General features: G+C 40.2%; 1 protein-coding gene across 1 annotated transcript in view; it reads right to left on the bottom strand.

The window, feature by feature from the left end:
* WNT5B (Wnt family member 5B) overlaps positions 1-26,961 on the bottom strand; it is a 156,913-nt gene that overhangs the window by 14,128 nt on the left and 115,824 nt on the right. The gene's annotated exons all lie outside the window — the stretch shown is intronic.

The following is a 26,961-nucleotide window of genomic DNA, read 5'->3' as shown; positions in this document are numbered from 1 at the left end:
GATGAGAAAAGAGAACAGGGAACAGGGAAGCAAGGACTTGACAGGCAGTGAAGAACTGCTTCTACGCAGTACAAGATCTTCCCCAACGCTGCAAAGAAATAAGGAGTGCTCTCTCTTCCATTCCCATGTCATACCTCTAATTCCAGCCCAGAGATAGCTCTAATGAGCCCACTCAAGAAAGGAGACACAGGAGTACTTAAACCTCCAGCCCCTTCAAAAGTGAACATTTCCTCCTCTCTCACTCCAAATGCTTTTCAAGCTGAGAATTCAGGGGAAAGCTGGCATCCTTCTAACCTTTACAGAGCAGCTTCTTTGAAAGAGAAGAAGTGATGCTGTGCCTGCCCTGGGACACGTGGAAAGATGTGTGTTGGTGTATGCCTATTTTTCTGTAGACAGCATGTGCTAGAAGACCCAGTGCAGCTTTAAGCCAAAGTTTAAAAGTTAAGCTTAAAGCTGCACTAAGAGCACCTGGAAATACACACGTGTGCCTATATACAGAGACACAGAGGCATGTGGTTGGAATTCGATCTGGCTGTATATAATGCATGATATTCCATGTGTGTCTATACATAGGGATGTGTGTAGACTGTACGCAGTATAGGGTTTTCTCTCTTTCGGGGTACCCTTTTGCCTCACTCTGCTCTCTGGGGCCCCCTGTGGAATTCAATGCCAATGATTTGGGACTTGTCTCTGGAACTAGACCTCCCTCAGAACAAATGCATCCTGCCCCAAGAGGCAGCACAACCTGTCTGATGGCCAGTTTGGGAGCTTCTTGGTGAGAGGTCAACGTACCCTGCCTTCTCTCTAGATGCCCCCCATCAAACCAAAACCCCTTGCCCTGAAACCTTGAGAATGTACCACAACCTCCATGTTGTCCCTACTTGGAACAAGTCCTGCAAATATCCTTTTCCCCACTCCTCCCCCCCCCCCCCCCGCTTCTCCTCCCCTCCCATCTCCTTCCTCTAGGCCAGGACTCCATATCCCCAAATGAGTAGTCTTCTTCCCAGGTCCCCTTCACACCTTCAGTTTTACACACTCCCACCCCCAACCCCCTCTCACCATTCTGTTCCAGCTGCTCTGGGTCTCTGCCTTCCGGGAGAGGGCAGCAGGTGCTTTGGGTCAGAAGTCTCTGAGGTGAAGCAGCTTTTGAGTCCCAGGGCCACAGGGAGATGGAAGATGGTCCTGAGTTGGCCACAGGGCAGCTGGGACACAGCCTCTTCCCCACCCCCTCTTGGGATTTCTTCTTCAGTCTCAGAAGAGGCTTGGAACTTGGGGGGGGGGAGTAGAAAGCCAACAGGCAGGTGTGTGGGACCAGCAGGAGGCACATCAAAGGGGAAACTTGCTTCTTCTCTTTGTCATGCAGAACTGACTCTGCAATGGTCTGGCCACTATACTAGCAAACTAACAGCTTCCCATTCCCTACTTTCCCATCTCTCCTCCTCTAAAGGATGTCTCCCCCCAATAAATCATCCCCCATCCCTCAGGGCAGGAGGTCTGGGAAAGCACCAAATGGAACCACTAGAGATGGACCAGAGATAGGGCTGGCACCAGGAGCTAATGGCTTTATGGAGGGGAGGGGACCAGGTCCAGCTCAGGAGGACAAGAGAAAAGCTTCAAAGGGTTTCCTTGTCCAAACATCCTTGACTCCACCTACCAATACACTATGAGGACTAAGAAGCCAGAACTGCCTATCTAAATCTCCTTCCATTTTCTTATGTCCTTCCTCTGTTTCTGCTTCAATAAAAGATTTCTACTAGGAAGATAGCCACCTCTGCTCAATTCCCAACATGCCCTCTAACATTCTTCCCCTTCAGCTATCTTTTTAATGGATGAATAAAACTCTTGCCCACATCTTTTCTCTTTTGATGAAATCTTCAGTTCTTTCTCCTTTCTTCCTTCCCCTCAGATCAGTCTCCCTTCCTTGGGCACATGCCTTCCTTCATCAAGAGCTCAGCAAATCCTTCTCACCCAAGTGTGGTCCAGCTCCAACTAAAGCTACACAGATACCAAATACTCTGACTATCACAAATCGAACTGTGTTGTAATGGCTTAGTGACAGGCGAGCTGAGAGGAAAGCTTTCCCAGTCAGCCAAGTGTTGCTATTATCTCCAGTCCTCGCCTTATAAACACAACTGAGGCAAGTAAGAAGAACTAAGAAGTAGCTCCCATCCACTAAATCTTTCTTCTGAGTCATTCCATTAAAATGAACAAACAAGCCCCCTACCCCATCTTTTTTTGCATTTGTGTGTGGCTCCTTTCTCAGTCCTCCAGATGTACTTTACCTGAAGTTAAATCTTCTTTCCTATTGCTCTCCCACCTGGCAGACAGATGTGGCAAGTCTCGAGGTAGCCTCAATAACCCAGAAACCAGACGGGTAAACACATTACACTCTTTCACTTCCTCTTTTGGTTGGAGGTGAGAAAGGGCCAAGTGGAGGAATTTGATAAGAGATTTGCAGCAGACTTGGCAGAAATACTTTTCTCTTTTCCTCTTTTCCTCTCTATTTTTCTTTTCCTCTCTATTTTTAGGAGAAACCTGAGGGCGTACTGATAAACTCATGACAAACAAGATACCTGGTAAATATTGCTCATGAAACACACTCGTCAGTTTTACAACTAGATTCAAATACATTTTTCACTTTTGACTAAAATATAGGGAGAGACAACTAACCTGCTACCATGGCAGCAGTAACAAATTTCCTACAGTATTAGTACTAGTGGAAAACACTAATAGCTTTCCAAAATTGCCTACTGTGTATGAACAAGTAATGACTTTTTTCTTTTTTAAACAACGGGTGGAAATAAAAAGTCGATTCAAAATTCTCAACTAGTGCCCGCTATGTCCTAGGCAGAAATGAGTTGGTTGAATGTCTGCTCCAATTATCCAACCTGGTTTAATATCTATCCTCCTCCTCTACCCCTATTCTCAAGGATCAGTGTTGCCCAATCACCCAACCCGAAAAGACTGGGTATATGCAACTATAACCAGTGATACAGAAGGATGATAAGAACAAGGGTAATGGCACCTCTAGGTTTTGTTTGGGGATTAGGAAGAGATATTGTTGACTGCCCTATCAACAATCTCTTTCCTTTTCCCACCTTTAGACCTCTTTTTGCCTTTTTTTCTAGGATCTGCATTCCAGCAATGAAAGACAAGAATGTCATCCAAGTCAGCAAAGCTATAACCTCTTACAAAATAGTCCGTCCTGTACTGAAGTTGAATAGTAGAATGAACACTGAATATGGAATCAGAAGACCTGATTTCAAATGGTGTGGGCAAGAGCAAGTCAATAAACCTCTGCAGTTCTTAGTTTCCTCAGCAATAAAATGAGGGAGTTGGAATAAATGGCTTATAAGGTCCCTTCTGGCTCTAAGTCTATAATACCTGAACAATGGAAAAAACTTAATGTCTTAAACTTGCAGCTTTTGTGTTTTCTTCCTTTTTGTGGATGGAAGAAGAAACAACTTTCATTCAATGAGCATTTTAATTCGTGCCCTTGAAGGGACTACTCCCAGCATCCCTTAAGCTTCTTGGATAGAGTTTATAAAGCTCAGGACTTTGGGAAAAAGTTGAGTCCCTAGATGATTTTATTCCTGTCCTTTTGATGCTTACAACTCAAAACAGGGTCTTCTCAGTACAGATGAACTGACTTTAACAATGATTTGATTTTAGAGGGAAAGGTTTTTTTAAGGAGCATATTTCAGATTATTAGCAATAGTCTTTCTAAAAAATCACTGGACATAAAGGGTCCAACTTCTGAGGAGTTTGTGTGTCAGACAGTCTTAAAGTCTGGAAGAGACGTGAGCCCAATAGGAAATGCTATCAGATCCCTGGCTTCCTACCTCCAAAAAAGACACAGTCTCACCTAGAAACCAAACCAGAAATAACAATGATTCCAGGTGAATAGCATTTCTAGAGTTTCCATTGCTTATTATACAGCCATCAAAGGGGAGTCATTTAATCCATAATTTAAATATAAATTTGCAGTTCACTAACATTTCTGGCTAGACAAGATAAAAATGTTAGCAGTAGTTGGAATGCAAATTGTTTAACCTAGAAATCTTGACTATGACAGTTAATTTATGCAAGGAGGGCTGCTTGATTATTTGCATACCAGAAGGGGGTGAGAAGGAGATGGAAGATAAAATCCCCAACTCCAGAATTTACCACATTTTGATTAGGGAGTCATATTTAAAATACTTTAGTATGTGTTAAATAAAATTATGTGTTAGGTAAAACATTATTTTTTGGTCTTTTTTCTACAAAGTATTCTTGATTAGGTCCCTCCCCTAGATTTCTGCAACCTCTGTCCCATTCTCAGCCTTAATTAGCATTTGCTTAGAAGCTAAAGGTCTTTTAAGCTCCAGTCTATCCTGCAGACAGATGACTCTTTCCAAAGCTACCATTTTCATCATATTAACTGGCTTCTAGAAAAACTCTTAAGTGGCTCCTCACTACTTAACAAATCCAAACCTCAGCCTGCTTTAACTCTGCCCATCTAACTTTATCTCTCAGAAGCTTCCTATTCCTACCTGACTTGTCCCCTTAAGAAGTCATGCTTTTTCCTGGTCCTACACTTATACTAATCTACCTCCATGGTATTATACCACTCCCTGTCTTGTCTAGAAACATAAATCCTAAACTTCTTTCAAGACCCAGTCAAGACATTTATTTTCATAATTTCTTCCCTGATCATTTATGGTAGGATCACTATCAAAAGGGTTTCCCATCACACTTCCACTTAGGTTAGGCTATTTCTTTCCTTAAAAAAGCAAGGAAGCTATTTCCAAGACTTGATTGACTCAAGTGGCTAAGGTTCATTGCTCTTGTACTGTTGTCAGTTTTCTGGTGGCTTCAAGATGGGCAATAACATCTTGGTCATCTAAGGACGTAAAAAGGCTCAACCATGTGGGATTAAGGCTCTTTATATTTAGACTTGAATCACTATCTATACCTGCTGCCCAAAATTGTTTCCTTCTAGCTGATGGGGGAGGCCACTTATTTTACAACTAAGCACCAAAATCTTGTTGAATATCTTTTTTGTGGCACAATAGATAATGAAGTGGACAGAGCACTAGGATGAAGATCTGAAGTCAAATTTAGCCTCAGACATGGTATGTGACCCTGGTCAAGTCACAACCTCTGTCCCAGTTTCCTCATCCATAAAATGAAGATAATAATAGTACCTTAAGACAGGGTAGTTATGAAGACCAAATGTGATAATATTTGTAAAGTGCTTAGCACAAGTGCCTAGCACATAGTAAGTTATGCAGACATATTACTATCAAAGAATTGAGAAAGTTGCAGAAAAAGATGAGTTCCAAGAACAATGACTGCTGAGAGTATGGTCCAATAGAACAAATATATTCTCTTTGCATTAATTCTTCCATTAGTTTGGGAAGCTTTCAGAGGGCTTACTTTTGCTGAGCCATTTAAATCAGTTAGATGTTCTATTTGGAGGCTGTCCTTTGTTCCTTTTTAGGTACCTAAGATGAAGAGTTGGGGTACCTAGCCACATATAGATGAATTCCTATTGCAGTTATTTGCTTGATGGAGGTCTAAAAAGAGTGAAGTTTCTAGAATAAATTTGGCCTGATAGATTTGATCTATGCAACACTCTTCAGACGTGCTATATCCTATGACCAACATGTTTGTGGGAAAAGGGGAAGGAAAGGATAAATCTGGGGATTAGATCTTGCTTGTGTTATAAAATAAATAAATGTTAGGGACTCTTCTTGATACTGTCATGCTCCTAGGGATATTGGTTAGGGAAGCAGTGCCTTTGTATTCCCCTAGGTAGCTGATGGCTGGGAACACCCACTCAGTCACCTTAGTTTGATGGTATAAATCCCTTTCTAAATATAACAGTGCCCAGGTAGGACCCTTATGGATTTGTGGATGGGTAACCCTTTCAGGTCCCACTTGGGGTTGGATTAATTAATATTATTGGGCTCTATTAGCCTTGGATAACGTTTTCATCTGACTGTGTTGCTCCCTCCCCAAGGGTCGTGATTCAATGACTACTCAGGAAGTTACTTAAATAAACCTCATCTATAGATGTTAAATAGGGAAAGGAATAATCGGGAATGGATTGGGGAGAGGAGACCCTGTCACTATAGCTATGATCAATAATCCCTCAGGACTGTAGGCTGTTATTTCAGTAAGCTGGAGCTTTTGTTCTTCCCTTCTGGTTCAGCTTGGCCATGGCCAAACCAGAGAGTAATCTGCAGATGTATGGATGCTTTCTCTCAGCTTCCTTCCTCTCAGTTCATAATGTCAGCCTTACGGCCTTCAGGAAATATCTATCCTTTACCTGCCTCTGCTTCTTCTCCTTCCCTTCTCCTGGTTACCACCCGGGTCCAGATACCTAAATATCTAATGATGATTAAATGCCTAAATATCCAGGGAGATTCTGAGAGGATCAATGGTCAAAGCTCCAAGACCAAAGACCTCCAGGCTCAAAGACTCCCCCCAGATCACTGTGAGGGCTACTTATATCCTCAGGCCAACCAACTTTCCCCTCTCCTAACTGCCTCTGCAAACATTCCGAGGTCTCCAACTGTCTTCCCCTGTCAGTCAAGATGAGACAAACCAACTCTCAGAGCTTGAATATAACACTTGTTAGTAGAGACTTTCTTGAATAGCATCAGATTTTACCTATGGGTCTTCCTGGTCAAACAACCATACAAGAGTAGGTAAATTAACTGGTGAAATCAGAATAGAGAATTGACAGAGGTAGGTGGGGCAAACAAGGCTCAGTCAGTGGCAACAGACACTCTGAGGATGGTACCTCCATGGCCTAATAGGTGGGCAGAGAGTGACCACTGTCCCTCAAGGAGCTCTGAGTGTGACTTGAAATACTAGGGTTAAGAAAGCAACTGGGTTGGGTATAATGTTGTTGATGCTCCCCTTTTCAAACCTAACACATCTTCTAGAGTTTTCCCTCACTCAGATATAAGGAGCTGATGAAGAACTGGCAACCCGGCTATTTTGTCATATCGGCCCCCAATAAGCCCATCAAGGCACCTCAGTTTCCACAGGGAATTATAAAGATCAGACGACTGAGGGAAGGAGCATCATGAACTCAGGAAGTAATACCTGAATGATTCCTTTTGGTGACCTCTATGTGTATTATTGTGGTTAGGGTCAAATGGAAAGCCTTGGAGTGGCTGCTAAGAGGAGCCATTGAGAAATGTCAGAGATCAAGCCCGCCGAGGGAGGACATGAGGATAACTGGAGTATGAACTGTGAACTGGGTAAAATCTGGACTGTTACTCCTACATAAGCCAGGAAGAAGGAAACAGGAATATCCTTTTCTCTTCCTTTCTTCCCTTCTTCCAGGGGAAGCGAAATGTAGGCTATCTACTGATAGTAAACTAGTTGTTTCTCTACATCCCTGCTAAGCTATTGGAAGGGGAGGGAGGAGGGAAGGAGGTCAAGAAGTTTGAGCCTTTTTCCTAAATGTTCACTTTCACTTCTAAGTCAGTAATTGTGATAAAAAATCCATTGACCAACAAAAATTCAAACTGTTTATCTTATGTCATTTAATGTTTAGACAAGATAAGAGAGGAAAAGGAAGTTCTCTTTTTCTAGAAAAAGGGTTGGAGAGAGAGAGAGAGAGAGAGAGAGAGAGAGAGAGAGAGAGAGAGAGAGAGACAGAGAGAGAGAGAGAGAGAAGGAGAGTCTAGTGTTAGATTTTCAAAACCCCTGCAAAGTAGTCAAAACTTAGATTCTCCTGGCAATCTAAAATCAGCACAGTGTAGGCAAATAAAAGTTCCCAATTCAATGAGACTGACTCAGGGCTTTCTCCTGTGTTTCAAACAAAACCAAACAAATAACTTCTGAAAGGGGAGGTGGGATGTGAAGAAACAATACATGTGTGGCTACCCAACAGAGAGGTCTTCAACTACATGTGTGATTAGTCAAATGACAACACCATAGCAACCCAGTGAGACTCAAAGAGTTCACAAGTCCTCCAAGTGGTTTAACACACACACACACACACACACACACACACACACATACACGAATACTTTAATGGTGCCATGAGATGAGGGGGGCGGTATTTGTACCACTCCATGTAAGCTCAAAGGCTCTGAGTACAACATGTCAGTGTCTTATGAGGAATTTTTCAGCCGTGTCCAAGTTTTTGTGATCTCATTTGGGGTTTTTTTGGCAAAGATACTGGAGTGGTTTCCATTTCTTTCTCCAGCTCATTTAATAGATGGGGAAACTGAAATGAACAGGTTTAAGTGACTTGCCCAGGATCACTCAGCTAGTAAATACCTGAAGCCACATTTGACCTCTGGAAGATATCTTCCTGACTGACTCCAGATTCAGCACTCTATCCAATTGCACCCCCAAATTTTCCTGTTGCCTTTCTGAGGAACAGCCTAGGTAAAATTAGAGAGGCTCATCACCATGAAATATTAAAAGTACTAGAGTGGGGGCAGTTGGGTAGCTCAGCAGATTGATAGCCAGGCCTGGAGATAGGAGATCCTAGGTTCAAATCTGGCCTCAGACACTTCCTAGCTGTGTGACTCTGGGCAAGTCACTTAACTCCCATTGCCTAGCCCTTACTGCTCTTCTGCCTTGGAACCAATACATAGTATTGATTCTAAGATGGAAGGTAAGGGTTAAAAAAAAAAGACCAGAAGAAAACCTCATGTGGATCCTATCTGGAGAGCTAATGGAAAGATGAATGAATGAATGAAGTATTTAGACTTAATAAATGCTGACTACTATTATAAATACTGGGGATACCAAAAAGCAAATAGTCCCTGTTCTCAAGGAACTTAGATTCTAATGGGGGAGCCAATGCTTGAGTGGAAGCCATAGAGGGTTTCTTCAATATAGACAGTGACGGGGATAGTGAAAGGGTCTACAGGATAGTAGATTAATCACTTTATCCAGGAATAATTACAGAGCTGATCATGGTTCCAACATAGAGAGTTGTGGAGGGTTGGGGGAAAGGAAGGAAAGGTGGTCAGAGAGAAAGAAGTGAAGGGAAGCATGGTTGGGGCTTTTCTGAAATGGTTTTTCAGGAGAGGCAGTCATCATTTACATGAGTGGGGCTCTAAGGTAGAAATTCCACTAGGGCATGATCCATGATGTGAGAAGCAAGGAAGCTATGGAGGAGGTGACCAAAGATGAGGGAGAACATGTATTTACTTCAGTATTTTGATGGATCTGTGAATTCACTGATAGACTACATTTTTTTACTTTCTTAAATTTTAATTTTATTAACAAATTTCCACATAAGTTTTCCAAAGTAATACAATCCGTATGGTCTCCCTCCCTTCTTCTCTCCTCCTTCCTGGAGCTGAAAAGCAATTAAATCTGGATTATCACACAAAACACATTTCCATATTATTTATTTTTGTCAGCAAATGATCTTATAGAACTGATTGCATTTAAAAAAATTTTTATCTTCCATCTTGGAATCAATAGTGAGTATTTGTGTCAAGGCAGAAGAGCATTAAGGGCTGGGCAATGGGGATTAAGTGACATGCCCAGGGTCACATAGCTAGGAAGTATCTGAGTTCACATTTGAATTTAAGACCTCTTTTCTTTTAGACCTGGCTCTCAATCCATTGAGCCATCAAGCTGTCCCCAAAGTGAATTTTTACTATACAATGCTTTTCCCTAGCCTCCCAAATATTATCCATAAAGGAGATTTTCCTCTCAGTCTTTTAACATTGACTATTGGTCAGAATATAATATGTAATATGCAATTAAATGAGTTCATTGAGTTTTATGTGCCATAATAGACACATTCATCAGTCGGTAGGTAAAGTGCCAAGCCTGCACACAGGAAGATTTATCTTCCTGAGTTCAAATCTGGCCTCAGACACTAGCTGACAAGTCTCTTAACTCTGTTTGCCTCAGTTTCCTCATCTATCAAATAATCTGGAGAAGGAAATGACAAATCACTCCAGTATTTTTGCCAAGAAAATCCCAAATGGAGTCACAAAAAGTCAGACACAACTGAACAACAACATGCATTTATCTATGCATTTATCTATCTATATCTTGGGAATATTCTACAGCTGGGCAATGAGCTGGACCCAGAATTGAATGAGAGGAAAAGTATAGTCTGGAATTCATTTGGAAAACTATACAGTGCTTTTCGCAATCGCAAATTGCTGATTGACATTAAAAACCCATCTTTTTATACCAGGATTCTCTTGGGGATGTTGCATGACTATGAATCATGGAATATCATAATCTCTGAAGAATTAAAGTTGCAGGTGACCCAAAGGCTGATCGAAAGAAATGGTGGGCATGAAGGAGTCGTAGCATATTAGCAATAATGACTTTCAGACAGGCAGTGGCAAGGAGGGATAGGATCCAGGAAATGTATAACTGAAAAAGGAGAGGGTGTGCTGATGTAGTTTGACAATAGAATGAGTGCTACAAGATACCCACAAAATAGGGGAGATTTTGAGAACGATTTTAAGAACATTGGGTAGGTCTTCTAAGGGAGAATTATGGGAAGATCATCAACATTAGAGCTAAGAATGAGCTAATATAGCGCTTACTGTATGCCAGGTAAATATTTCATATTTATGAAATTTCATATTCATAGGCTAAATATTTCACAAATATTATCTTATTTGATCCCCTGTGAGGTAGATACTGCTATTATTCCCATTTTTTTTATTTTTTTTTAATATTTTTTTAAGCCCTTAACTTCTATGTATTTAGTTCCTTGGTGGAAGAGTGGTAAGGGTAGGCAATGGGGGTCAAGTGACTTGCCCAGGGTCACACAGCTGGGAAAGTGTCTGAGGCCGGGTTTGAACCCAGGACCTCCCGCCTCTAGGCCTGTCTCTCAATCCACTGAGCTACCCAGCTACCCCCTATATTCCCATTTTTGGGATGAGGAATCTGAGGCAAACAGGGGTTAAGTGGCTTGACCAGGACCACATAGTTTATAAGTGTCTGAGGTCGCATTTGAACTCAAGTCTTCCTGACTCTCGGCCTGGCACTCTATCCAGTATGCTACCACAAATGAGAAAGCATGGATGGGTCATGATCTGCATTTCTGAAGGTATTACAGGATTATACTAGGAGGGGACCCCCCCGACCCCGCCTCAGAATATATTCTAAACCCATAGTTTTCAGATGAGGCAATTGAGACTCAGAGAATTTCAGAAGTTTGCCCAAGGCCCCTAGGTGGTAAGTGGCACAGGGAGGATTTCAATTCAGATATCCTTGTCTCCATATCCAATAATATATCTATTGAAGTACCAAGTACTTTTTTTTTGGCAACATGTATATATTGTGATTTTATTTTATTTTTTAAAACCCTTACTTTCTGTCTTGGAATATTGGTTCCAAAGCAGAAGAATGGTAAGGGCTAGGCAATGGGGGCCAAGTGACTTGTCACACAGCTAGGAAGTGTCTGAGGCTGAATTTGAACCCAGGACCTCCAGTCTTTGGGCTTGGCTCTTAATCCACTGAGCCACCCAGCTGCTCCCTTGTGATTTTATTTTAATTGCACAGATGAAAAGTTAGCATGTAGGAAATTTAAATGACACAGAGTGGTAAAAATAGTGGAGAACAAACTGAAAAATAAAATCTAATAAGAAGGTACACCGAAAGCATGAAAATTCAACATCCATTAGTGTTTCATCTTCAGTTTTGATTGAATTTTTTAAATAACAAACTTTGAAATCGTGGTGACTCTTCTGAAGAGATTTTAGCACCAGCACTAAAATACACGTGTATTTACACCACATTATAAGGTATTTGCTTTAACTAGTTTATTGCATGTACCTGTGAATAATAAAAATGGTATTTGTTTTTAAAGCATCCTATAATTCAGATAGTTCACTAATTCAGACTGACATTTTCCAGCCTTATTCCAATGTAAGAAGAGAAGTATAAGGACCAATTCTAAATAACATTAGGACTTCATCATATTTTTTTGATGTTAAAAGGTACTTTGAGAGTCTAGCTAGTACTGAGAGATTGTGAGATATTCAGCAAAGGGAAAGAAAGATTTCCCTGACCTGTAGGGGACATTAACCCAAGGAAGAAGAGCCCCTGAGAGTTACAATTCCAATAGTATAAACATAATCAATCCTGATGAGGATGAAAAAGAACTACTAAAAAGACTAATACATATCAAGGAACAGCAAAATAAAACACCCTTCCTACCTAAAAATCTAAAAAAATAAAAAAGGAAACTTTGGTCTTACCACATCTGTTGCCTCACTATTTAGTTCATAAGATCATGGTATCAGAGTTCTGATGCTGGCACTCTGATGTTTAATATCTACGAAACCTTGAAGAAATCACTGGACCTCAGTTTCTACAACCAAGTTTCCCTTTAGCTCTAAATCTGATTCTATGATCTTATGAACTATCCTGGGGCAATAAGATGTGGTAAGCCATAGCTTCCTAGGGAAGAAAGAGCTCCTACATTCAAGGGAAAGAGGACCAGAAATTCAGCGAGGAAAAGTCCTATTCCCTTCAAGCTAAATCTGGCATATAAAATGGTTTTTTTAAACCCTTAACTTCTATGTATTGGCTTATAGGTGGAAGAGTGGTAAGGGTAGGCAATGGGGGTCAAGTGACTTGCCCAGGGTCACACAGCTGGGAAGTGTCTGAGGCCGGATTTGAACCCAGGACCTCCCGTCTCTAGGCCTGACTCTCAATCCACTGAGCTACCCAGCTGCCCCACATAAGATGGTTTTAATGGTATAACTAAGAGGGTCTTGAAAAGATGGGTCCTGACCTTAGGGATGGTAGCTTTGAGAACTTATTATATTCCATCACCAGAATGCTGATAGCAAGAAGTTGGGACTATATTTCTCTGAGCTACTATCACATATCTCCCCTACTTTTTCTCAGCCATAAAGAATAAAAAGAATGAATGAACCCTCACAGCATGCCACCATGGAATGGGGAGCTGATCCCAGCTTTATGCTATGCTGGAGTTAGCTAAGTAGACTCTAAATCAATAAAGACGCCACATGTTGTTTGCTTTAGAAAGGAGACGTGTTCCCAAATATTTTTTACAAATTGAATTTTTGTGAATAATGTCATATTTTAAATAGAGGGGAGTGTGATATTTTTGAAAGATCCTCAAGCTGTATCCTTTGCCATATGAATAATGATCCTTTCATTTGGTTTGTTTTATAAACTTGAATGTTATATAATAGTTTTTCCTTTTTCTTTTGTCTTTTTAAAACCTTTACCTTCTGTCTTAGAATCTATGCTAAGTATCAGTTCCAAGACAGAAGAGGAACAAAGGTTAGGCAACTGGGCTTAAGTGACTAAAACCCATTTATACTTGTTTTAATAGTTTTATGCTTTTTAACCTCTTTCTGCTTTTCTCCTAGCTTTACAGTGCAAATCCCTGATACCAAATCTGGATGTCAAGATTTTTCCTCGGTTTGTTCTAATCTCTTTGCTCTTCTGAACTTCTAGGTGAAACCACTAACTGCTTCAAATATTAGCAATTTTTAGATGATTTCTTTTCATTTATAAAGCATGTGAGGACAAGCAAAGGAGGATAAAAGGGTGAGGGCAATGCAGCATTATGGGCAGTGGAGTTATCAGAAAACAACCAATAGAATAAGTTGAAAGGTGAGTGGCAGTAGACAGGAATACTATCTCTTCACATCTAACCCAGTGGTTTCCAAAGTGGGGACAGGAGCATGCTGAGGAGCCATAGAATGATCCTAAGGGAGCCATAGTTCGACTCCAAAGGGTGTGTTATTAACTGATTGGAAGGCAACAAAAATGGGTTATATCCTACCTTCCAACTCTGAGCCTGTCTCTGGCACAACAACACTATCTCCTTCCACACTGATCTAAGCCTCCCACTGCCAGCCTTCCTGGGCTAGAGCAGGCACCGGCCCCTCCAGGCAGTTATAGTGGCTGTGCAGACCACATTTCCCCACCCTTATACCCCACCCCCAGTCCTCCTAAAGCCCCCACATCCATCACCTCTTGGCTGCTATTGGTACTCCTCAGCAGCATCTCTGTGTCCAGTGGGAAAGTTCTACCCTCCTTTTCACTTTTCTAAGGGAAAGAATAAGTAGCAACACAGATGAGTAGTCAATGTTGGGTTGTGATTACATTTTCATTCATCTTAAACTTATCATTCTTTCAAACTTCCCTATTTCCACTATCCTTCCAGCCTCCTCTGTTCTGAATCTCTTCATAATCTCTGACTTCTCACACAATCAAGTCATCAGTCATCAACTATTTATTATCTACTTTGTGTCAGTACACTGGGTGCTAGATGAGTACAAAGAGTGGATGATCCCTTCTTGCAGTGAGCTTACATTTTATTTGTTTTTTTTTAAACCCTTAACTTCTGTGTATTGGTTCCTTGGTGGAAGAGTGGTAAGGGTGGGCAATGGGGGTCAAGTGACTTGCCCAGGGCCACACAGCTGGGAAGTGTCTAAGGCTGGATTTGAACCTAGGACCTCCCATTTCTAGGCCTGACTCTCAATCCAATGAGCTAACCAGCTGCCCAGTGAGCTTACATTTTAATGGGACACCCACTAAAATTTAAAAATATACAAACACACACACACAACACACATATGTGCAAACATATACACACATATATACATGCACACACACAGATAAAGGGATACATACAAGGTACTTTGGGAGTGCCAAACTAGCAATTGGGGGAATCAGGAAAGATTTCTGGCAGAAGATGGTATTGGAGCTTCATCTTAAAGGAAGAAAGGGCTTTTTTGAGATGGAGATAAGGAGAGAATGCCTTTCCTCAATCCTCATCCTTCCTGACCTCTCAGAAGCTTTTGACATTATTGATCATCTCCTTATCCTCAATATTTTCTCCTCTGTAGTTTTCTGGTGATACTTGCACTCAATCTCTCTCTCTCTCTCTCTTTCTCTTTCTCTTTCTCTCTCTCTCTCTCTCTCTCTCTCTCTCTCTCTCTCTCTCTCTCTCTCGTTTTCTCCTATCTATTTGAATGCTCCTCAATTTTCTTTGCTATATTACTATCCATATCATGCCCCCCAACCCTAGTTACACCCCCTAGGTTGTCCTTGCCCCTCTCCTCTCAGTAGTTTTTCACACGGAGACTTTATTAGTCCCCATGGGTTTATATATCATTTATATGCTGCAGCTGATTCCCAGATCTATATATCCAGCCTTAATCTCTTCCTTGACCTCTAATCCCACATCGCTAACTCCCTATTGAAGATTTCGAATTTCATATTCCATGGCTCTTGCAAACTCAGTATGTCCCAAACAGAGCTCATTATCTCACCTCCAAAATCTCCCCCTCTTCTGAATGTTCCAATTTCTGTTAAAGGCACCACCATCAAAGCTCAAGTGATTTTCCTAAAGCTCACAGCTGACCAGGTTACTTCCCTGCTTCATAAACTCCAAGGGCTCCCTATTGACCCAGATGATCTTGGGCAAAACAAGGATAAGTCTTTGTTTTGCCCTGTCTGCTCCCTTTCCCTCACTCCTCCCCCCCCCCCATCCAAATCAATTGCCAGATCATGTCATTTCTATTTCCACAACATCTCTCCACTCTTCCTTTCTCTCTACTCAGGCAGCCACCTCCTAATTCCGGGCTTTTCTCGCCTTTCAGACTACTGAAATTACCTTATTCTTACCCTCACCTCATTCATTTATGTCTCCTGTTCTACAATTCATCCTCCTTCCAAATGCCAGTGAGTTTCCTAAGCACATAATCTTACCTTGTCATTTCCCACTCAAAAAACTGCACTTTCTCTAGGATCATCTATTATTTAACCTTTATCTCATCCTTTAAAAAAGTTCTATTTTTGTATAAGCTGTGCAATATATATAGCAGCTGTCTATGTATGTAATTTAGAAATAATTATACATGGGAGGGTGCATGCTTGAAAGTTTGGGGTGGGGGGTTGTTTGTTTTGTTTTTTACTGATAGGCTGTGCGATCAAAAAAGTTTGGAGTCCCCTCCACTAACTAATCCACTATGTTTGGGAAACCATAAGAATACTGAAGGGAGAAAGTGGGGAGTGAAAGGCTTATGAGCTAATTTGCATGCTTGTGGGTTGCCTAGGGGACTCCCTCAAGGCACCACCTCTCTTTCCTCTGGCAGAAATGGGGGACTCAGCTTGAAATCTGATTTTTCTACTTTCTGGAAAGTGGATGGCTCTAAATTACTCGTCTGGTACAATCCCGAGATATTTGCCTGAAGTGGAGCTTAGACTGTGGGAGGCAGAATGAACTTTCTAGGAGAGAAGTAGACTGACTCTCAGAGGCTTTTGTGTAAAGCACCTTCTAATTAGAAGAACAGACAAAAGATCTGAGATCAGTCACAACATCCTTTGCTTCCTAAACAAATAAGGGCATTCCAAAGGCAAGATCGCCCTTTCCTCTCCGCCTCACACTCAGGGCTAACGACATTCAGACAAAAGGGCTTCAATTTCCAATCAGCCTCTGGTTCTTGGCATTGGCTGTCTTCTGCAGCTGCCACAGCCAGGGGAAAAAGACATCATTGCCAACCTCAGGTCTAGGCAGGTGAAGGAAATTTCTGGTTCATCACATGGATTCTTTAGTTTCCTTTCATGATTCTGCCAAGAATCCTTCCATAGGGCTTCCATCCTACCTCTGAACTGCTCCTATGGTTTCCTGTTCCCCCGAAAGTCTTAGCTGCTTTGCTGCGCCACGAGAATACGGCAGAAAATAGAGATCCGTATAACCAATGAGAGCAGTAATTAGTGTTCCTGAGTGGAGAAGACCAGTCTGCCACTTCTTACCTTTGGGAAGAATTCATCATTGTCAGTCCTAATGATAACAAATCCGGGACTGATTTAATAATCAAGTATGGCGGAAAATACCCTTAATAGAGTGGGTGGCAATTCCTCATTCACCAGACCGTGGAAGTGGTCAACTAAACTAACCTAGAGGTGCAGGGACGAGAGAAACAATCCAGGTTCAATGCCTCTCTGACCCTGTTCACCGAGTTACCAGAAGCTCATGTAACTGGAGCCCTAGTTATAAAAAGAATATATAAAATAATGTAAATAAAAATATGAAAATAATATGTAAAAACTATACATGTAGACTAAGGAACCAACTTATTTTCCAATGGGATTGACAGGTGTTAGAGAAGGAAGAAGCCTATTAATAAAAGATTCACCAGACAGTCCACTGCCCTGCTTGAGTGAAATCTCTCTTGAATTAGGCAGGCAGACACAAAGAATGCAAATTTGAGTTTTCTACTCTATGACCTTGGGGGGAAGAACAAGTTGCTGGAATTTTGTGCTTTTAGTTATGACCTACTGGAGGCTCCACGAAGGCGGAACAGATTATGCCTCATCTAAGCTTTGTCTTACTAGCACATAGCACAGTTCTCTGAATGTTATTGTAGGGCATTTGATAAATGTTCAGTGAATGAAAGTATTACGTTGGGAAATCATGCTTCCGGTGAGATCACACTTAGGGATCCGACCCCATTATAGCTTTGGACTATAATTTGGATGGATTACATCCCTAACCTTCAACAATTATCTCATGAATTGTCATAAAGAAGACTAGTCATGAGGAAGACCAGTGGGAGATTACCACTAAATTGGCACGAGTAGCCAGCCTATCACTACCATTATTAAAATATTTCAAAGTGTATCTCTTTTTTGATGGCGAATCATCTTCATGTACAAAGCATCGTTGTGGTTACATTATATTTTATGATTTTGGCAAGCAAACATCTGCCTTTCTTCTGATTTTTTTTATATAAATAATCTAAGGTCATTCATGTATTCCCTATTATTACATTTAGGTTCTACAGACTTTTCAAGGAACCTTCTCTAATTTTTATACATGCATGAGAGATATTCCCATTTGAAGGGAATAACATTTTGCTCTACTTTATCAAATGCCAACAGGCACAGCAATGGGATCTTGTATTCTCTACACCTTTCAGTCAATTGTATGTCTGTAAAGTTGTGGTCTGCTGTAGGACCAGAGTTTGTGAAGGGCTCACCTACCCCCGATTTGTGTCTTCTCAACAACGTTTACTGTGTCCTAGATTTATTCAGCCTCTGCAATGGCTTAGAATTTTTCAGGTGTGGAAACGGTTGTTGTCTGGTTAAAACAGGTGTGCCCTTGGGAGATTAATTATTTCTATTTAGTTCATTTAAAAAAGTGACAGAGGAAAAATTACATCCTACAACCACTGATTCCCAGTATCAGATGACATTTAGTATATTCAAGGAAATAGGAAATCATCAGAGAGCTTGAAATGAGGACATGGACATAGAAACAATCTTCCACAAAATGACTGGATTGATGTTGCGGCATACCAAATCATACCAAGTAGTTGTATTTCTGCCTCTAACTAGGTTTGCGAATCAGCATTTTGGTTCTCTATTTCCTTATCAGTCAAATGAGAGGACTGGACTAGATAATCTCTAAAAATTTCTTCTAATCTGAACTTTCTGATTATCTAAATACATTTAAAAAAAAAAAAAACCCTTACCTTCTGTCTTGGAGTCAATACTGTGCATTGGTTCCAAGGCAGAAGAGTGGTGAGGGTAGGCAATGGGGGTCAAGTGACTTGCCCCTTGCGTTGTTGCTAAAAGTAATTTGTGTTTGATTGTAATTTGGCAATGAGGTGTGGCCCAGAGGACAGAGTACTGGGCCTGGAGTCAGAAAGACCCAAGTTAAAAGCTAGCCTCAGACACTTACTGTGTTACCCCAGGCAAGTCGCTTAACCCTGTTTGTCTCAGTTTCTTCATCTGTAAAATGGCTGGTGAAAGAAATGGCAAACCACTTCAGTATCTTTGCCAAAGATGGAATCACAAAGAGTTGGACATGTCTGAAATGACTGAATAACAACAAAAATGAGGGTGGGAAGTCCAGTTCCTGCTGAGACTTAATTAGGGAACAAAACACCATTAGAATGGAATGGGAAAGCATTTAAGTGCAAAGCATGTAGAGTAAGATGGCTCTAGCTCTCAAAGAGTTCACATTGGAGAGACCATATATATAGGAGAGTTTAGCTGCAGTGTGGTTGGAAAGACCAAATAGAACCTGGGATGCAGTGGCAGAAAAAGTGAAAGGGTGCAATGGTCCTTAGAGTGTGTTGTCAGGGCAAGTAAGCCAGGACATGGTGGTCCCCATCATATTGGAAGGATTGTAGTTGGTGATTCCCTGTTTATCAAAGAAATATGAGGCCATGTCCACCTGGTAGCCAGGTTTCTACAGCAGTCTAATCCTAGGACTGTTGGGAAGAGGAGATCCTGGTGGAATCTGCACAGATGGGGAATAGGCAAGGGCCACTGGGGGAAGGTCCTATACAGAGCCAATGGGCTGTGCCATTTATCATGCAATGGTAGGCTCTGGGGTGGGGAGGCAGTTGAGGGAAAGAATCCATCATTGGTGGGTTTCATCAACACTGGCTAATTTCTTTATTTGCCAATTCTAGAAAGGAGACCTCTATCTGAACAAACACAGCTTGCTTTGGAGCCGAAAACACTCTGAGCATCTTTTTTCATTTGTTTCCACACAATTGTTTCCCCTCTAGAAACAGAAAAGGCATATATTAATACCCATTTTGAAGGTGGAAAAACTGAGATGAAGGGGCTTCCAGGGTTGTTACCAGCTCAACTGGCTCAGGACCCCAAGGGTTAGAAACTACTATTTCAGCTCTTTGTCTACTAGAGTATGCTTGCCTTTCATTATGTGTTAAATTCAATAGAATAAAAGTGACTGCAGGCCCGGCATTGTGGGGTTCCATATTTATTCTCTCTTTGTGACAACCGCATCAAATTTTCTCAGTTGAGAATTCAAAGGGTTTATAGATTCCAACCAGGACCTGAAAATCCAGCTGGGTCCTTTCAGCTTTTTCCTACTTCTCCATGAATAAAGATTCTAACATGAGCCCTAAACAAACAATGATATGTGAGACTAAGGGCCCCTCAAACTTAAATGGCCAATACTACTTTAGGGTTATCTTAGAATAGTTTTTAAAAATCTGGTGGTTTTTTTTTTTTTTTTTGTCAATAATGTAACTAGAGAAGGGCTAAAGTCATACGGGGAATGAATCAGAAGGCATTTTTGTCCTCTTGCTTTTTTCCAAACCTAAGCAGCTTTGTGGCCACAGCACTGTCCTGAAATCACCCTTTTCTGCCTAGGTAATACACTACATGCTCATTGATTCAAATGACAAAGAAAATAGTCTCCCTTACAAGCACATACCTAGGGGTAGAGTCCTGGAAGGCATATCTAGTTTAAGAATCATTGAGTTAAAAGTCAAGAGAAAAGATTTGCTTACTTATTCAAATCTTCGGGGAAAAGATTTTTCCTACAGAGTTCAGATCTGGGAAATATTAGTAGAAGTGCTGAGCCAGAGCCCAATGAAAGAGAAAGGACAAAGGAAAGAGCTCTGGATCTCCAGGGTAATGGTCCCAACTCTGTAGTCCTATGTTTAAAATCTCAAGTAATGATCTGAGATCTTAATCCACTACAAACAATTGTTACTTGACCACAGGATCACCAGTCAATGGGAAAGGAAAAGAAACTATTTTCTTTTACCTAAAATATCCTTCATCTCTCTCATTATGTCACAGCCTGTAATACATATTAATTTAATCTAATGTTTATCTCTCAATATCACCTTTATAATTAGGTTCAATGGCGATTTGAAACCCATACACAACAGGAGTAAGAAATATAAAACCTAATCATAAACACATATCCTAAGCTTAAGGCCAAGGAAAATTTTAGTTGTAAAAGGTATTCATCTTTTGCTGGAAGAAACCATAAAGGAGCACCATAGAGCCAACATCAATAGCCCCAAAAATTCCATGGCAAATAACACAGAATAATGTAGCAAGATACAGTGAAGAATAAGGTAACCTAGTTTACTATAGCATAGGGAATTATGCAATGACTATATTTTTCCATCTTCATCAAAATAGAGCTGCTCCCCTTTGGCTTCCCACATCTGCCCAAGTCTGTAGTACCAAATGAAGAGAAAATTGCTTTTTTCCTGCTCTCACCCCCAAATTATGAAAAATGACCCAACTTCCACTCAGTCAACATGTACTGAGGCCTTCCGATGTGCAAAGAACCATCCTAGCTCTCCATAATATGAAGGAACAAAGAAACAGGGAGCTAAGGCAGGGACAGGACAGCAACAAAGACCAGGGAGGCATGACCATCACCCCCAGAGGGGATGTAGGAGCTCCTTTCAGGGTGATGTCTGTCATGGCTACCTCTCTGGTCACAGTTCAGTTTCTTCTTTTCTTAAACAAGATTTGAGAAATTTTCCTTCATGGAACTAAATCTTCCTTGACAAATTCAATACTCTCAACCTTGGAAAGGTTCAGGAGGGAAGCATAATTGATATTATATGGGAAAAACAGGGACTAAATTCAGGAACATTTTTAATAAGTTTTTACAATGTAAAGATAATGACCTATTTGGGGGTAACTTTTTTTTTAAACCCTTAACTTCTGTGTATTGACTTATAGGTGGAAGAGTGGTAAGGGTAGGCAATGGGGGTCAAGTGACTTGCCCAGGGTCACACAGCTGGGAAGTGTCTGAGGCCGGATTTGAACCTAGGACCTCCTGTCTCTAGGCCTGGCTCTCAATCCACTGAGCTACCCAGCTGCCCCCTTGGGGGGTAACTTTTAATCTTATTTATTCATTTTTTTAAACCCTGATCTTTTGTCTTAGAAGAAATTCTAAGTAATGGTTCCAAGGCGGAAGAACAGTAGAGGCTAGGCAATTGGAATTAAGTGACTTGTTAAGTGATATAGCTAGGAAGTGTGTGAGCCTCTATCTGAACCCAGAACCTCCCATCTTCAGGCCTGTCTCTATATCCACAGAGTCACCTAAATGCCCCAGGGGGTAATTAAAAAACTTTTTAAAGTTCTATGGTTTGGAAATGACCTACATTTTTCTTTACTTTTTTTTTTTTTTGCTTTTCTCTGTTTCATGGAGGAGGAATTGGTCCCTGACCAACTGACTTTCCACTCCTGGATATAATCATTGTTGAAGAGGTATTAATATGTTAATACCCTTTCATTCCTCTATAAAGTATGAACACCTTTCTCTGACTGAATCAGAAGAATAATGGTTTTGGTTGAGGAGAATATTGGCTACACCCTCAAAAGTCTCTAATAATAAGCCTGGAGCTATTTGGCACAGTTGAAAATTTTAGAGACAATTCACAGTGGGAGCAGCCTTGTGGATGGAGTTAAATCCTGAGCCTGTACCAGATGAGGGAAGGAAGGGATTTTCTCCTGCATCTACTCCCCCCTCCCTCCCACCATCCATCATGGTACTTTGAAGTGGAGCTACTCAACCAATAGAAGACACTTGAATATCACAAAGAGCAAAGAGAGACATTCTCCAGGCAGAGTAGGCAAAGAAAATCCATGCTCAGATAGGCAGCAAGAAGAGAGGGAAGTGGGATAACAATTTGTTAATCCATAAATGCTTCATCATCAATGATTTCATTCTGGGAGAAAATCAGGACAGGAAGCAACTCTCCCTCATACGTCATTTATATTTCCTGATAGGACCCTCTTCTTCTCCTACTTATAAAAATAAAGAGAGGGACAGCAAAACTAACCAACACGAAGTCTGATTACTGGGCAGTGGTGGATTCACCTCTAAAAAGAAGGAAAGCAGAAATATTTTCATATTTCTTTTGTTAGGGCAAGGTTGGTCATTATAATGTCACAGTATTCAGTTTTGATTGTTTTGTTATTATTTTTTCTATTTACATTGTTGTAGTTCTATACACAAACACACATTATGTGTGTATAAAATTTTTCTTCTGACTTCATTTTGGATCTTCCTATGCTTCCCTATATTCATCATATTCATTATCTGTTATAACACCGTATTATATTATATTCATGTAATGAAGTTTCTTTAGGCATTATGTACTCAGTGGGCATCTGCTTTGTATCCAGTCTGAGGATACTACAAAAAATGCTGTGGTAAATAGCTTGTTTGTACATATTTATTGGCAGGTTGTCCCCACCATTAGATTCTAAGCTCCTCAAGTGCTGTCTTTTTTGTATCTTTAGTTTTCATCAATGTCCAGCATAAATAGGTGCCTAACAAATGTTTATTTTTAAAATTCTTTATCTTTCTTTTTATTATAGAACTCTTTGTGGTATATGCCTGGCAGTGGAATCACCAAAATATATGAATATTTTTGCTTTCCACAATGGTTGCCTCAAAGCCCAGTGGCAATGACACTGTTATATTGTGCCTGTCTTTTCACAATCCTTCCAATGTTGACTATTCCCATCTTTTGTAATCTTTGCCAATTTTCTGGAAATGAAACAATATCTTAGGGTTGTTTTGATTTGCATTCTCTTGCTATTAGTGATTTGGATTACTCTTTCATATACTTATTTATACTTTGCATTAATTCAGCAAACTTTTTGTTCATATTCATTGAGCATTTATCCACTGGGGAATGGCTTTTTGCTGTCTATATTTGTATTAGTTATATATATATATTTAATTACATATTTATTTATATATTTATTTATATATTTAAAACCCCTATCTTCTGTCTTAGAATTAATCCTACCAAGGCAGAAGCACAGTAAAGGTTAGGCAATGGGGGTTAATTGACTTGCCCAGGATCACAAACTTACAAAGTGTGTGTATGATTTGAACCTAGGACTGGCTCTCTGTCCATTGAGCCACTTAGCCACCCTCCCATTATATTTTAGAAATCAAATCCTTATTAGAGATATTAGATTAAAAGATCATTTTCCCCAATTGACTTTTTCTTATCCTACTTAAATTAACTTTGTTCATGGAAAAGTTTTTTAGTTTAATGTAATTAAATTTATTTTTTTATTTTGTTATTATGTCTATCCTTTGTCAAATAAGGAATTCAAACCCCCTCTATTCCACCTCCTAGTCATAGCTGTGAAAGATATTAATCCAGTTCTCTTCTAGTTTTACTTTCCAATTTAGGTCATACATCTATTTTGACTTTATTGGGTTACATGGTATAAGATGTTGGTCTACATCTAATTACTGCTAAATTGCTTTTCAATTTGCCCAGTAATTCTTGCAAAAATGGTAAGTTTTTTCAAGTAATTTATATTTCTTTGGTTTATCAAATACTTGGTTATTGAGTTCAATTTTTTTCTGATTTTTCCTTAACTAGTCTACTCCATTGATCTACTTTTCTGTTTTTAAGCCAATAATAAATAATTTTGTTGTTTAATACTCTATAGAATAATATGAGGTCTGGAAGTGTCATTATTCTCCCTTTATTCCTACTTTTTCCATTATTCTTTTGAGATTCTTTAACTTTTATTTCTCTAAATTAATGTTTCTGTTTTGTTATATAAAGCATTAAGTAGGTTTTTAAACAGATTTTTAAACTAAATTTTTATTAAGTTTAAAATTTTAATTTATTAAGTTTTTAATTTAATGTAAACAGACTGTTTCAAAGATTGTTTTTGTATCTTCTTTATACTGGTATTGCCCAATCATAGCATTAAATATCCCTCTATAGTTGTTTAATCATTCTTTATTTCTCCAAGAATTGTAACTATAGGAGTCTTGAATTTGCCTTAGTTGACTGACTCCCAGATATATTTTATGTATTTTGCACTTATTTTGAATAGGTACTCTCTTTTTTATTATTTCCTCCTGGAATTTGTTATTGTTACATAAAAATACTATTGAATGGGAAAGGGGGAAGACCATTTTGTTTCCTGCTACTGAAAATATTGATTAAAATGTCTAATCTCTTTCCTTATTCTTTAAGATTTTCTAAGTTAACCTTTATATCATTAACATGGGAATGTCTTAGGTCTTCTAACAGTTCAATGAAAGGCTTCAAGTAGAGACTAGGGGAATAATAAGACAGACACTATACTTAAAAGTTTAAAGAGGTTCATCACAAGGAAGGTTTCCCAATTGGCTAAAAAGATTTTTAGCCACAATAATCCATAAAAGTTACCTACTAAGGTATGGAGGGATATGAAACATTTTGGCAAAGGAAGAGCCTTCATAGATAAAATAAGTGAATCATTACATTGCCTTTTAAAAATCAACTTCAGAAAGGGGTGATGGAACCCACCTAAATTCCTACATACAGCTTGTTTGTATTTGCTTCTTGACTCCCCCATTTGATTGTGAGCTTCTTGAGTGCATGGACTATCTTTTGCCTCTTTTTACATTCCTAGTGCTTGGTACAGGGCAAATCAGAAATAAATAACAGAAGAAAGATACTAGAATTAAGAGGGGTTAGGAGTTCCGGGTTAAGATGGCGGCAGAGTAAAAAGTAGCTCTTAACCTCTCCTGACCGAAACACACAAAACTCCTCAAGGGGACATAAAAACAAGTCCAGACGAACGGAGGAACCCCACAACAGGGTGCAGTGTGGAAGGTACGTGGAATTGGGACATTTCCATGCTATAAAGGGGTGAAACAGCTCTCACTAAATCACGGGCTGAGCAACCACCCTACCCCCATCCCCTCCACACACACCACCTATAGCGCCGAAGCCAGTTAAAAAGAAATAGAGCAAGTTTGGGGCACCCATCGAGTCATTGGCAGCTCCAGGGCCTGTTCCTGAGAGCAGCAAGATTTGGGACCCCAATAAGCCAAAGAACACACGAGAAATCTGAGCAAGGGAGTTGATCGCAGGACCGGCGGAGACGTGGGTGGAGGCAGACACAGTCACGAGCTAAAGCTCTGAAACCCTGAGTGGGGAACCACCATAGGCGGGTATAGGACTGTGGAAGCAGCGCCCTGAGACTTGTAAAGGAACCTCCGGCAGAGGATCAAGCAAGGGGGTCCACCAGGGGGCTTGACCTTGGAAAAATCCAGAACTTAGACCTCAGGAGCCAAAAGACCGGCGGACAGACCCCGAGCGAGAGGATAAAGCTGAGAAGCTGCTGGGCTAATGATGGCTACCCAGACTCAGGAAGTTCAGAAGAGAAAGATAAACAACAAGAAAAAGAAGTCTTTAACACTCGACAACTTTTACACAGAGAAAATCCAGACAACTGAGCAAACAGAGGAGGAGAACAAACAAGCATCCAGACCCTCCTCAAATAAGGAAAACGGGTCACAAGCTATGGAAGAGTTCAAAACTGAGATTCTGAGGAAGATGGAAGAGATCTGGCAAGAAAATAACAGTTTAAAAGGTAGAATCTTGCAATTGGAAAGTGAGGCTCAGAAATCAAATGAACTGATAAGCAAAGTGAACCAGATTGAAAAAGAAAACCAAAAGATCATAGCTGAAAATGAAAAGTTTAGAGCTGAAAACCAGTCCCTAAAGGCTAGAATTGAGCAATTAGAAGCTAATGATCTCTTAAGACAACAAGAACAAATAAAACAAAGTCAAAAGACTGAAAAAATAGAAGGAAATATGAAATCTCTCAATGAGAGAGTGACAGACTAAGAAAACCGGTCTAGAAGAGACAATTTGAGAATAATTGGTCTTCCAGAAAAACCAGAAATTAATAGAAACCTGGACTCCATACTAAAAGAAATTATTCAGCAAAATTGCCCTGAAGTCCTACAACAAGAGGGTAATATAGACATCGAAAGGATTCATAGAACACCCACCACATTCGATCCAGAGAAGAAAACGGACAGAAATATAATTGCCAAATTCAAGAGCTTTCAAGCAAAGGAAAAAATCTTACAAGAAGCCAGAAAGAGACAATTCAAATATCAAGGAACACCAATCAGGATCACACAGGATCTGGCAGCCTCCACGCTAAAAGACCATAAGGCTTGGAATACAATATTCAGAAAGGCAAGAGAGCTGGGTCTACAACCAAGGATCACCAGCCCATCAAAACTGACTATATACTTCCAGGGGAAAGTATGGGCATTCAACAAAATTGAAGAATTCCAAGTATTTGCACAGAAAAGACCAGGGCTAAATGGAAAGTTTGATATCCAACCACAAAAATCGAGAGAAACATGAAAAGGTAAATAAGAAACAGAGGGGAAAGAAA

Source organism: Gracilinanus agilis, chromosome 5 (assembly GCF_016433145.1).
Source record: "Gracilinanus agilis isolate LMUSP501 chromosome 5, AgileGrace, whole genome shotgun sequence".
NCBI classification, from domain to species: domain Eukaryota; kingdom Metazoa; phylum Chordata; class Mammalia; order Didelphimorphia; family Didelphidae; genus Gracilinanus; species Gracilinanus agilis.
The sequence above is the reverse complement of the archived record's forward strand: the minus strand, read 5'-3'. Positions and strand labels throughout refer to the sequence as shown.